This window comes from Dreissena polymorpha, chromosome 9, assembly GCF_020536995.1.
Source record: "Dreissena polymorpha isolate Duluth1 chromosome 9, UMN_Dpol_1.0, whole genome shotgun sequence".
Classification (NCBI taxonomy): domain Eukaryota; kingdom Metazoa; phylum Mollusca; class Bivalvia; order Myida; family Dreissenidae; genus Dreissena; species Dreissena polymorpha.
In genome coordinates this window covers 74,817,025-74,829,690 of record NC_068363.1, presented here as the reverse complement: position 1 = coordinate 74,829,690, position 12,666 = coordinate 74,817,025, and the positions used below count along the sequence as shown (strand labels likewise).

Sequence of the window (12,666 nt, the reverse complement as noted above, 5' to 3'; positions counted from 1 at the left end):
TTAGCTCGACTTATAGAACAAAACCACCGCTATTGTCATAGCCAGGTAGACGGCGTCCGCGTTTGTTTAGTTGTCTGTAAATGTCAATTTCCGCAAAGACTATCAAAGATATCCTCTTCAAACTTACAATACTTGCTCAATTTCGCCTGTTTAGTCCATCCTGACAAGGCTGGACCATGCTCTAACGTTGTGGTTCATGATTGGATATACTTTATTTTTGTCCTAAACTCTACTTTGGACAAGACCTTCCCACTGACCTATTTTATGATGACCTTGACCATTGAATGACCTTACCTTAAAGGTCGAAGTGTTTAAAACTAGATAAACATATTAAGCACGAGTATCATATAAAACCTTCAACTTCATAACATCAGCATACATGTACACTGTATCTGGCAGCAAAATAGCGTGGATCCGTTTACATTTACTACAGTTTAGTCACTACACTTCTTACCAAGCACCCTAAATCTAGCCCCAGGCCTTCAGCGCCTACGGCGCTTTGATTTTTTAAGCAGAAATCTATGAATTAACGTTTGCACGAATTTGTTATGTTTTGAAAACAACAACAACACTAAATGTAATGCCAACAAATATAAATGGTTTTGCAGTTTGTATTTGCATAAAGGTGAACATTGTTTCAAGCTATTGTGTCATTCGTCAAGGCCTGAATCATGCAATCAGCACTCACTATTTAAAAGTTAACGTTTCTGCAAAGTTATTTTTAATCCTTTAATGCATGAGAAATTAGCAGTCTGTCCTAGTATTGAAATCAATGACGTCCCACCCCCTACCTGAAAAGGAATTCACTGTGTACAGTTATTCGATTTTCAAACTATTCAAAATATTTACAATGATACAACTCCATAAAAGTTATTTGGACAAGAGACAGATTTAAAGGTGTATTAGGTCTTACAACTTGTTTGCTTTGTTTTATTCTGACAATGTGCTCATAAATCCGTGGTCAGGCTTTATAAGGTTTATTATTTCCTTTTTTGTTCAATTTGAAAAATTGTCAAAGTTTATTAGATTAAGTTTCAGTTTAGTTCATTGCATAAAACTAAAAGTCAGTTTGATGTAACATAAAACGTTGGAATTAATAAATACAATTACATTTTAGAAATAAATGCAGCAATAAATTATTGTATGTTAGACTTACTAATTAACCCCCGGTGTAATATTGGTTATTGGTTAATAAACATTCGCTTACCAAAAAATGCTTACTAATATGTAAAATGTTTAAATTCTTACAACCTTCTGTCAGCAATGGACATTATATTTCTATTTAGTTATTCATTGCGTTTTGAGCATGACGTCGAAGTTAAAAAAAAACAAGATGACCATGATGACCTGTTGACCTGGTTTGTCTACCACACCTTACCCATACTTAATCATTGCTTGAAAGTTTCACGATACACAACCTAATTTTAATTAAGTCATAAAGGTGGTTTTGAGAATGAACTAGTGTTGTTTTAACATCTGACCTGATGACTTAATTCATATGCTTATTACTCAGATTTTAACATGACAACGATATTGTAAAGATAAGCAATATGATGACGTTAAATATAGAATTATACACATATTTGGCTTTCATAGTAGTTTACATGTTTTCATCAGATTTGATATTCATTTAAATTCGCGTAATATCATGTCGATTTTTGCATAGATATTGTCAAAATAAACATTACATGTTGTTGCTTCGATAGTAGTAGCACGTTTGTTTTTTCTTAAGATGTGACCAGTTGACCTTATTTTTGGACGCGTATGACCCAGATTTTACGTTGGCTTACACATTGTCAAGATTAATATTCTCCTCACCACGTTTCATAGAGAATGAATCATAGAGAATGAGTAATTAACACAGCTTCTATAATGCAAAAACCTTTTTCTAAGTCAGTGAGTCAGTGACAACATACGATGACTTACCTAATTAGAATAACACCTGAGCACGTATAGCTCGGAGCAGCTAAAATATGTACAATTCAAATTTTCTAATTAAGAAGCTACACCATTGAGGGAGTGAAGGTTGGTGAAATAAATGTTATCTTCCCTGGGCCAGACGATATCCTAAAATTGGCAACACTCACAAACACTAATCTTTCTTCCATGTATACACAGGTGGGCGTATATATATATATATATATATGTTAAATGTATGACCCGATGTCACAATCTCTTTTCGAATAGCAACTATTGAAAAGTGATGTAAGCATTGAAGATAAATATAATAAGACACGTTTTAAGAGGCAAATATATTCGAATAGATACAAATAAAAGAAAAGCTGTTCCGAGACATCACACTTGCTTTGAAGGGGCATACGTATGCTAAATTGTAGAGCAGATTCATCGTCCTTGGCCAGTGACCTCATAAAATGATTCCAAAGTCATGCGTTAAGTTTTAATTTAATTTTAGTTGCAGAGATATGTACTTAATGCCAGCAAACGTTTACCTCAATGTCATCTTTAGCGCAAACCTTAAAAGGACTCTAATATGTATACATGAGGCAAATTCAGCTGACAAACTGGCCCTACTTATAGGTGTTTGGAAGTGAATGTTAATAAAGACAATGAAGTCATATGTAACGCATTATTTAAATATATGACGTAGAAAAAGAGATATGCAGTAGTTCACGTTAAATGTTCTGAATTGAAGGTCAGAGTTACGGAACATGGACAGTGACTGCACACAAAGATTTTAACACACGTATGAAGTTTAATAGCATACCTATAATAGAAACAGTGAAATATAAATGTTGTAAGTTTACCATACCCCGAATACAACATTTGAGTGATACGTATTGCTCGAGCTTTCCGGAAATAGTCGAGCTACTAATTCACTTTTATTATCAATACTTTCCACGTCCCAGTAGACAACTGAAAAGCTGTATATTTCTTTGCCAACAGTTTAATAATAGTCAATAATAAGCATACGAGTCAACATGTCAAATAAGATAGAGATCAGGTGGAAATAGAAATCGGCAAATTTATTTACGTAAATGCATTGTAGCAGGCAAATAAAGGAGTATATTATATCTCTTGAAAACGTCTCAACTAAAAACAAAAGCTTCTTGGAATATCTAAATAACGTTGCACATTTTGATATAAATAAATATAAAAAACAGTAAGATTATAATCTGACCATTAATTAACGTTTGGTAAAGATGTCAGTCAAACATAAAACATTATAGGTATGAAAAGACTCAAGTTCGATCATCTTAAAAAGCTTATCCAGTTTCATGTTAAATTTTCCACAAATATAGACTTATGACCTTGTTGTTAGGATGCTAGCTTACGATGCCAGAGGCTAAAGGTGTTAGCCCTTACTTGGGGTCGATTGGTCATTGTCGGCTCGGGAGCTTCTTATATGTGCACGGGTACTCTTAAGTATACTTAATTGTATCCCGGGTACGGAAAATATACTTACACGCACCCAACTAATTTAAACTGTTCAAAAACGCGCTACGGAATACGATCAAATTATGTTTGAACAAAACCTGCATCAACATGCTTTTAAGTATGAGTTTCGATAATAAAGAGGCCATTTTAAAGAATATTGACCTAGATATTACAAAAACATTTGAAAAAAAACCCAACAACGACCAATTTAGCGGTAGACTTCCTGGTACGATTCAGTATATTTTCGCACCGGGTGTACATTTAAATATACTAATGAGTACCCGGGGTACATATAAGTAGTACCCGAGCCGACAATGACCAATCGAGCCTTACTTGGGACATGCTATAACTGGTCAGGTAACTAATAAAGCAGTTGGTTAATTGTAGAGACACCGATTTCCTTGCTACCATGTACCCGGCATGAGAAATGTAAGTACTCATTTCATAAGTAAAGGGGTCTCAAAACTGGCCGGCCCTTAATTGAACTTTACTTAACAAATACTTAACGTTTATTTACATATTATCTTTTGCTTTAATCCCCTGTGTTGTGAACTACTTATTGGATTTCAAAGAATCTATGTAAAGACCATATTTTATTTTGATTGGGATGGTTGCATGATTTGTAACAAATCGGGTTTCAATAGTGTCGTTTTCTTTAATTTTACGCCACATGACTCAAACTTTAAACCTGTTAAAATAAAGAAAGAAACGTCAGGAATAGGTTGGCAATTACAGATTATCAATAGAGAATAATTGTTAACAAAGAATGGTGCAATAGACAAGCAGCAAAACACCGAATTCACCATGTTATGATCATGTGTGACTTATACATAAATCATGCAATAAATCCAACCCTACTGAAAACAGCAGCTCATCTGAACTGAGACCGGAACCCACAGTAACGTCATTTCCTTTAATACATTCTTAAAGTAAATGAAACTGGTTTATCAGTCTTTAATCACAAAGTAGGAATCTGACCGACTTATTAATTGTATTGTTAATGCTTGTGGCATACTGGTATATGGCAATCTTGCACATTTTCTGGATGGTAAATTAATAGCTTGGACGAGATATGACATAGAGACGCAATCGTGCATAACACCGCATTCCAACTGCAATGTCATTGTGCACACTAACTTAAGCTTACCTAGTGAACGTGAACAAAGTATACACCTTGAATGTAATTAGCCAAAGCAGTTTAAGTATTACATGCCTCATTAGGTATAGCAGACATTAAAAGAAATTCAATGTGTTGCGTTTTCAAAAACGTGACTTGGCACACTGTACAATCCAATACACATTATTTAAAATCTGATACACTAGTCTCACAGACAGCTATTTGAAAATAGTGTTTGAGATACTTAATTTTATAGATCAAACAATTTACTATCAATTATAAAGGGGAATCAATCCAGGCTTTCAGTCTTCTTTCAGGACCTTATTTAAAGTTTTATACAAAAAACAATTTTTTAATAATGTTTTAAGGAAGAAATATTGCAAAGCCACAAAATAAGATGTTTATTCATTTGTTTTATTTAAATAATTATGCAATCGTATGTTTGCATTTAATATAGATTCGAACAAAACTCACGGACTTGAGCAGAAACCATTTTACTGTTTAAGCAAAGTCCCTTGACTAAACCTCTCAGGCCCCAAACGCAACCGCGATGTCCGCTAGATACAAACAAAGTTATGCAGTTGCAACCCTTTTTGAAATTTTAGTGGTAGTGACCCGAAACCATGACCTGAATAACCATAATGTCATCCAAGACAAGTCGTCGTGCAAGCTTGTTCTATCCAACGTTTAAGAGGTAAGAGCCTACCTAATGAAGGATTCCCACCTCTCAATAGCCCCTGTCGCTAGTAGTTAATAATATGTAAGCTCAAAGCATTCGTATCAACACTCGTGAGACTGTTTAGGTCCCATATATTGGGTACAATGTCATAATACTGACCCGTGGTTGTAACTCCTTGGCCCAAAAGTTCTTGTTTAACTGACCGGGAGTCGTGTGTTTCAAGATAGTAGCTAGGGGTCTACAAGCGAATAATAGCAGATCCGATGTCATAGCTCATTCGTTCACATTGTGCATATTTGGTGTACAAAATGCTTGAAGTCAGAGTTTAATAGCATTTGATTTTCATGAATATATTGTTCTAAGCCAAAACATTTATTGATTGCAAATTATCGAGATAGGTAGCTGAGGGAAATTACGTTATATTGTATTTTGTTTTCAATTTAATATGCATTGCTTTGAGCCATTGTCAGCCCTACTTTAAACCAGAAGCTCAACCGAACGACCCGTAACACTATACACTTAAAGAAATGTTTATTTCAATGAACATCTATATTCGAATGACAAGGTAGTTGTTTATTCGAATTGTGTTGCCCAAATCGCTTTTCATATCGTGGGTACCATTATATTATTCTAAGATTTAATAAAACATGTAAACCAACGTAATAATTTGTGTTTGTATGCAATGGAGATCTGCTATGTCCCATGCTTAAAGTAATAGCAACACGTAAGGGCACCGCGAGTTCCACGTGCGGTCGTCGCACGGTTGACGTTCGTATGTTACTTTACAAAACACCTAAATTGGGTCTGCGAATACTGGGTTTACGTGTGCGTATCGGCGGCCTCAAAGCTAACATGTATTCAGCGTGCAATTTTCATTCAGCCCCACGATAATTAATTGAATATAACTCTGTCGAGTCGGTTAATGGTTTCCGTTCGTTGGAAACCCTCCTGATCGCCAGAGAGCGGGGCAGTTATCCTTATGTGGCTAAAGTGAAACGTTGTAAATACTCTAGAACTCAAATTATTTGCAAAAGCATCATGAAACTCTCTTATAACATTTGCATAAAACGATATCCCGCCCGATTTCGTAAATGGTTCCGGTCCGTCGAATAACATAGCTGGTAAAGTATTCAGCCATTTGCCCATATATGACTAAAGCAAACACTTATGTAAATCGTCGCATCTTTAGCCCAATCACTATAAAAGTTGCTCTTAAGATATCTTTTTCCTGAGGTCGAAAATGGAACAGGTCCATTGAAAAACGTGGTTACAAGAAAGAGAGGAAGTTTGTTTTCTGAATAGGTCTTTAGCGAAACAGTGTTTACCAATCATCGTGAAATTTGCTCACTAACTACTGTGTTAATAATAGATTATTTGTTGTGTATGGCATTGTTGCATGTGAGCACATTAGGTGTTTGCTATATCGTTGTTACTTTAAGTCAAATTATTAATATAACTTTAACAAGATTGAAAAGTTGCTGGTCCTTGTATGCTTTATATTGTTCTCATTTTCGTTGATTATATCCGTTATAACTATTTACATGTTATGTTTTTTGTGACGTTTATGAACTAGATATTCGGCATTAAATAAATAATGTGATTTATAAGTAAGCAAAATGCAGTGTTGGACTGTTTCACACTTAGTATGTTCGAAGACAATACCGGTAACGTAAGCCATAACAAGCAATAAAATAACAAATGTTAGTATGTTCATGACATATAATATCAACAGCACTTAATTCGGTATGTCAGAAACAATATAACGCCTGTAATCTGACCAACGGTTGATTGTAACGGTTATCAGGATATTTTAGCGCTGGTAATCTTAGCAGTAACGGCTAATTGACATGTCTAGGTTCACGTTGGCACGTTGAATGTTTACATCCTGTTTTTGAAGTATAGTTTAGTATATCATACATATGAACTTCCAGGAAGAAGCGCAACAATGGTTGTTAACATATTATAATTCTATAACACAAGTAATTTCTTTTTCTCGAAATAAAAATCAGATATTTTGTTTCATTAAAGTGTCTTCATCCCATCGACTTCAACATTAATGCAGAAAAGAACAATGCAAAATATATACATATAGTACGATATGAGATTTACAGTACATTATATAATTTAAAATGTTAAAGAAACAAAATATTATTAATATTAATACATCAGATGAAGAGATACATGTTACAGTCCGTGACCAACATTGTGATAAAAGTTACGTGGCTAAGAATGAATTTATACGCATTTAATAATACTAAGATACAGCAACCGATTATTCATACGAAGTTACTTGGCTATTTATAAGCATAACACATGTTCTTAAAATAAGCTGATGTTACTAAAAAGGGTTGGTTTGATTTATAGCAATAATCTAGCCAAATATCCATATTCTCGACTCGTGTGGTATACCAACTGAAACATGTTTTTTTATATCCAGACAAGATGCTCTCTAAACTGTCTTTACCTTCGTTGCAAATATAACTTTATGATATATTCAAGTTCCAAAAGTATATATTAAAATCACTGAAATCACTTACTATTAAAATAGAAAACTTAACACATACGTTCATGTTTTTTTGAAGATTGTGATACATTTAATGCCAATACAAAACTAAATGAAGAATCACATCGTACATCAAAGTGAAAAAATAAAAACACAAATTTTCCATCTCCTTTTAATTATGTTCATTATTGAATGCAAGCATTTAATCACTCAGGATTTCTATTTCTGTCCTTCTGTTAGCACATATTCTCAAAATTTAATGTAAATATAAATCATAAATATAAACCTAGAAATTCAGGCGATTTGTTTTCACTTGGAAATCATACTTACACACTAACCAATAAATGGTAAGCGAAATCAGTGTTGCAATTTCATTTTGCATATTAAATTGTTTGTGAATTACAAACTCCAATCAATTAAAATATTTCCACTCAAACTGAATATTAATCTATGTTGAAATAAAAAACATAGTTTGAAAAACAGTTTCATCTATCAATTTTTATTTTCAATGGATTTAATAATTCCAGAGATGCTTTTTGCCGATTCTTTGTCCTTAGCAATACTGTTCCAAGACCAAAAACTCATCACATAACCAAGAAAAGTGTTGTATCGTTTTTCTTTTAATACTTGCGGGTGCCCTTTCTCATCAAATGAAATAATAAATTTATTATCTCCATTTCCAGATACGATTGTGTATTGATTTAAGTCATCGTCGAAAATAGTTATTTCTGCACTGTTCCATATTCGTTTGTTCGCCTCGGGAATGTAGCTTATCAGAGCTTGCAAAAGGCGGCGAAGGTCTTGCTTGTTGGTAGATGCTTCGTTTCCGCAAAACCGTAAAATAACTTTTCCAACAAGTCGTTTGTTTATTTCGGAACATTTGTAGGTATTTTGCTTTAAGTAAAGAAAACAAATGTATTGTATGTATGCCAGCATTAGCCTGTAGGATATAAAAAGGTTTATTCAAAGATCTTTTTTTGCTTAATATAATTTTTAAAATGATCCATCGGTAAAATAAATCTATTATGCTATTGCAGTTTATGTTTAATCGACATTTGCTTGAAACAATTTTGAGAATCAGTATTTAAAAAAAAGATGAAATAACTTAATTGTAGTGTGCCGACGACATCGTAATGGCATGTAAAACGACAAAAAAGTGATTACCTCACAGTTTAAACTTATATCCGTATGCACAGGTAATGGAGTAGGTTTAACGTCTGTCCATGACAGGATATTAGTTATCTTTGAGAAAAAATCCATCATGCCTCCAGTCTTAATGATTACTGAAATGTATACAAAGTGAAACTTCAGCTGTATCATCAGGACATAGACCTGATTATAGAATGTGGTCCTTTGTTTATAGAACAGGACAGATACCGTATTTCCACAATGACTTGAACCAGCGCCTGAATATAATGGAATTTGTAATCACGCCACGATGAAAGTATTACTTTGATAATCTGGGGTGACCGCATAATTTGTTTGTTCGATACCTGGAGCTCAAATACATGAACACAAATGAAAACATATATCCGGCTCAAAACTGAAACATTGTAATATCCACACCTGTAGAACAATGGTTATCAAAAACAGCTAGTTATCATGCAAACACAACAAAAAGACCATTGAACAGGTCAGAGAAAATACCTGTTTAATGTAGTACAAACCGATATAAAAATACACAGCACGCATACTTGTATAAAAATATATATTACAAATAGTTTTTAATTATTCGGAAGATCATCTTTAAATTGACACGATGGCTTAGAATTATTTTCAGCTAGATTTTGATTTGCCTTTATTCATCATAATTTAAATTGTAATAAAACAAACATTTTCGACATATTTATAAGTCTGAAACATGAAAATCAAAGAATGCTAAAACATCATTATTAATTATATGTACACAGAGAATGTAATGGGGTTTCTTGCATAAGTCAATACAAATGTATTTAAATTTATATTAACCCAATATTCATGAAAACCTTTCGAAAATGTTGACGTTCTACCGCATACCGGTACAGATAATTCAAGCATTCTTAGCAACATCGGTTGCATTTTCTTGCAAAACATGAGCAAAAAGCATTGAAAATACATCTGCAAATATTTGTTGAACTGTTTTCCTGCACAACTGTTGCTGTTCCAAAACCGTCAAAAGAAGCTAAAAACTTGTGGTTGCCGTTTCCTGCTCGAACACGATACTCATCAAAGTTGTCATCAAATATCGTTATTTCAGCATTTTGCCAAACGCCCTTACGCTGTTCAGGTGTGTACGATATGACAGCTTGAAGAAGTCGACGCAGGCCTGCTTTATTCTTGCTGTCCTCTGTCCCTTCATTGCCGCAAAATCGCAATATCGCTCTACCAATCGAGCGTTTGTTTATTTCATCGCACACGAACGTGAAACTTGGTTGCTGTTGGAATTGTTAGATTAAGGACTTTAAACAGCCGAGGCTTATAACCTTTAATTTGTTTTACTTACTTAACAGTGTCGTTTTTTTTTTAAATATAAACGATACGTGATACAATAATATATATTTGAAATACGAAGTGTATCTTAGTGTAGTCAATTATATTCATTTTTAGAATTCCGCTTTTAAATATGCTGAAAACCTGAGAGTTTACCGATATTGTTATGTGGTGCGTTTTCTGATAATATAATCATATAAAGTGAAAATTCCCTATAACACTTATGATAATAACTTAAACTTTACCTGTTGTATAATTTCATTTGTTCCGTACGAGTTTGTTAATGTTTTGTCCGACATATTTAACACAACGCAAATTCAAGTACACTATCTGACGACATAAACTCTAAATATAATCTTTCTCTTGCACACTGAGTTTAAAATCGGTCAAATATATCGTTAAGACAAAACTGCCGTTTCTGAAGTATCAAAGCGTGCAGGTGCAGTACAAGCTATGGGCTTTTACCTTGGGGTAATATGTATCAAATCAAACACATTTTTTAATGTTTTGTTTTATAATACGGAGCAATTCTTAGTATAATTTAGACTCTTAATATAAGTTAAAACCGATAAAATACATTTTTACAAGGTACAAGCGAATGTCTCAAGGAGAGGGCAGCCGCCAACGAGCATGTTGACCGAATCCGAAAAGTTGGATGTCATTTACATGTGTTGTACATTACTCAAGCGGTAACACCTTAAACTTTTTCAATCACGAAATTGGACGGAAAAGGATATTGGAAGTTTGGTTACATAAACCAAAACAGGCAGGTAGGTTGAAGTTTAAACATATTTATATGAAATTATGTTTTGTTTATAAAATGTGTGTATATAAATCAAAGTGTCATTGTGTTTTTTTTTTAATTACAGCTGAATCACAACAATGGGAGCATCGGTTTGTATTCATATACTCACAGTTTAAATTTCAACTATGTTCAACATAATAATGGCATGCTTTTTTATAAATGCAATAAAAGCCATAACATATGCACTTACTTTTTGCCGAGTACAAATAACCAAAATGTCTTCTTTAGATATGGATTGTATGTTTGTATTTGAATAAGCGCAGTTATCAATATTTTTCACACATGTTTTAGGCTACTATGTTATTAGTTATTAGAACGTTTTATACCAATATATTATTATACATTTTAATATTAAGTACGGTCATATATCTTGACCTGTAGTTTGGCAGTTTGAAATCATATTGGGCGGACAGCTAAAAGACTTTCAGCTATGTACAAGCTGAAATATAATAGGTTTGATATTTTTGCCATTATCGATATTACCCCCATTGTAAGCAAAATATTACAATGGTTAATTTGTCTCGTGCGTTACTTAAAAAAACTCGGTTATAGAGCGGAAACGTTACAAACGTAATAACCAGCAGATGAACTTCTATGACCTTGCATGCAATTCGCATTATTCTGTGTAAAGATATGATTTAATTTAATTAATATGTTAACTTACTGATTTTATACAGTTAACATGCGCACAAACCTTGTAAATCAAAACAGATTATTTAATATAACGCTTTCGAGTTTGTGTTGAATTTGTATTAAGTCAAATATTTAGGTGTTATTCAAACATTTGGTCTTTATGGTAAACCAAAATGTTATTTCAAAATTAATCAGAATTTATTTGTAGAATTCGAAAAGAAGGTTATTTGCATCTGATATCGTGAAAACGTTGAAGAAGGAGATGGAGAAAGAGAAGGAGAAAGGAGGAGATGGAAAATTATCTGATAATGATAAAAAAATGTTCGACTTTGCAAAAGTCCAAGTAACAGAACATATGCTGGATAAAACAAGTCTACTTATTAACTTTAGAGACCGGGAACCATTGCACTGTGCACCGGCTGCGTGTGAAGACAATGAGATACAGGATGAGATGTATATAGGATTCAACTCGAACGACATCCTAATAATGAAAATTTCTCACAATTCGATCGGGTGGAAAATAGTAACATGTGTTGCAGATGGATTACGACTTGTCATTAATGTACTTCCCAACTTTTTACGACAGATAACGGATAGATAGAATAAGAAAGATGCAAGCTCGTATGATGTAATAAATCTGAAGCAAACTGTACATTGATATGTTAGATATTTTGTTTCATCAAATGATAATAATATTTTGTTTAACTTTGGCTAACAATTACACTGTTAATTAGACCTTTACTTTGTGTGCTGTAAGGGACAGATATTTTGTTACATCAAATGATAATTATATTTTGTTTAACGTTTACTCATAATGTCCAATGTTAATTAGACCTTTACTGTTTGTACTGTAAGGGACAGATACTTTGTTTCATCAAATGATACTACTATTGCGTTTAACTTTTGCTCACAATGTACAATGTATATTTGACCTTTACTTTGTGTACTGTAAGGGACATAATAAATGATTTACCATTCGATGTAAGCAGGGTATTAGTAAGTTTTTTTATTTATTGAAATACAGTGTCGTAATTGCGCTGCGCTTGTGTTAATCATACCAATTG

The 12,666-nt window shown here is 33.3% G+C and overlaps 1 protein-coding gene across 1 annotated transcript in view; it reads left to right on the top strand.

Annotated features, from left to right (window-relative positions):
- Positions 1–12,666, top strand: part of LOC127844692 (uncharacterized protein HI_1625-like) — a 331,821-nt gene that overhangs the window by 171,480 nt on the left and 147,675 nt on the right. The window lies entirely within an intron of this gene.